Source organism: Trichosurus vulpecula, chromosome 9, assembly GCF_011100635.1.
Source record: "Trichosurus vulpecula isolate mTriVul1 chromosome 9, mTriVul1.pri, whole genome shotgun sequence".
NCBI classification, from domain to species: Eukaryota; Metazoa; Chordata; class Mammalia; order Diprotodontia; family Phalangeridae; genus Trichosurus; species Trichosurus vulpecula.
Window position 1 is genome coordinate 147,936,816 of NC_050581.1, and position 1,778 is coordinate 147,938,593.

Consider the following 1,778-nt stretch of genomic DNA (forward strand, 5'->3'; position numbering starts at 1 on the left):
ATGATTTTGCTTACAGGAACTCCTTAAACCTTTACACATTCTACCGGGTCTTAATTTACATAAGGGCAGTGTGGAATACAGAGCTGGACCTGGAATCTAGAAGACCCAGGTCTGAATTCTGACCCAAACCCTTCCTTGCTCTCTGACCCTGGGGAAGCTGAATAATCTCAATGAACCTCAGTATCCTTGCCTATAAAACAAGGATGCTAAGATCTGTAGTGTTTACCTTGCAGAGCATTGAGGAGGAAATGAGGTAGTGTATATAAAGTGGTTTGTAAGCCTCAAAACAATGTAGAAATGCCAGTTATTATGATTATTCTAAGAAGTTTAGCTCACTGGTTTCCTAAGATACCTATTACAGACAGAAAAAAAATAGAAAATAAGTACCCTGAAAGCAAAAGTTCATAGCACAAGACACGGAGAAAAGACAAACCAAACGCAGGGTAGCAGGTGGAAGGATTCACTATAAGCTGGAGGTCCAAAAGGAGGCCCTGAAGCACAGAGAAGCACCAATTCCCATCATGTTCAGCAACCTCTGATCAAGAAGGCGGGGGTGTGCGAAATGTATCCGACCTTCAGCTATCTGGAAAAATCACTCATGTGGAACCCAGAACAGCTCATGGCCGAGGAGGCTGGGACATAAACGAGGTGTGTCTACATCACACCTTGTGCCTTTTCAGGCTTTAGAACAGAATACCTTACTTTTCTGGCTACCTTCAAAACACCAGTTTACTGAGTTTATTCAGAGATTGCCTTGTAGTCTTATATAGTCGCCTTAAAGACTTTCCCGTTCCCCTCTCGAGGGTGTAGTGCAAAGAAGGCTGGGGTTAGGCACCCTGGGCCTGAGTGGTGGGCCTTTGCCATCACCAGCTCTGGACCCTGGGCAAATCATTTCATCTACTAGAATACATTTCTCTGTTTGTAAAAAGAGTCCTAGTAGTTGCCACCTCCGTCAGGGGATCAAATGAGGTAATGGACGTCCAAGTGTTCTGTAAATGATAAACCGGCACATTTTTCTAAGAGATCATCTCTTCTTAAATGGAAAACAATGCTCACCACAAAAACAAAGAGGGTGATTCAAAAGCAGGTAAAAATATTTTTTTCTTTTAATATGCACTTGAAGTCACACTATTTTCTCTAAGCCTATTACTCCAGGTAACAGCTCAGTCTCCACCTCCCAGGGGCATTTTGTATGAACTGATAAAGATGGAACAGGCATTAACAAAGGGACCCTCAACCGGGGCATTCTCAACAGTAAAGGAACAGTGATAAGCATTCTCCACATTCATTTTGTAAGTAGAATCAGAAGCTGCCGATGTACCCGCACATCTGCACTTTGAAAATGTGTGAAAACCAGAGCTCAATGCATAAATTAAAAACAAACAAAAATCCCACCCAAGCCATTTCTTTTCCAGAATCTATCAGCAATATATATATATATATATGTAAGTATATATATATATAAATATAATATCTATCTATTCCTGATGTAGATGTATCATGAATCAGTACCTTTGCACAATATAAATTTGAGATTTTCTCTTAAAAATCAATCATCTCAGAAAATGGTCCTTCCTCTTTGATATATATATATATATATATATATGTTTTGCATAAGTCCTAAGTGGACCACAAAATACACAAAAAATTGATCTCAACAGAATGAATGAATGAATCCAGCACACCTACCCCCCTGGCCTGAAGCTAAAGAGCAGTGGTTTGGGGGATTGCTGAGAAGCCTTAATACGTTATTTCACATAAGGTGGTGAGACTCGGGG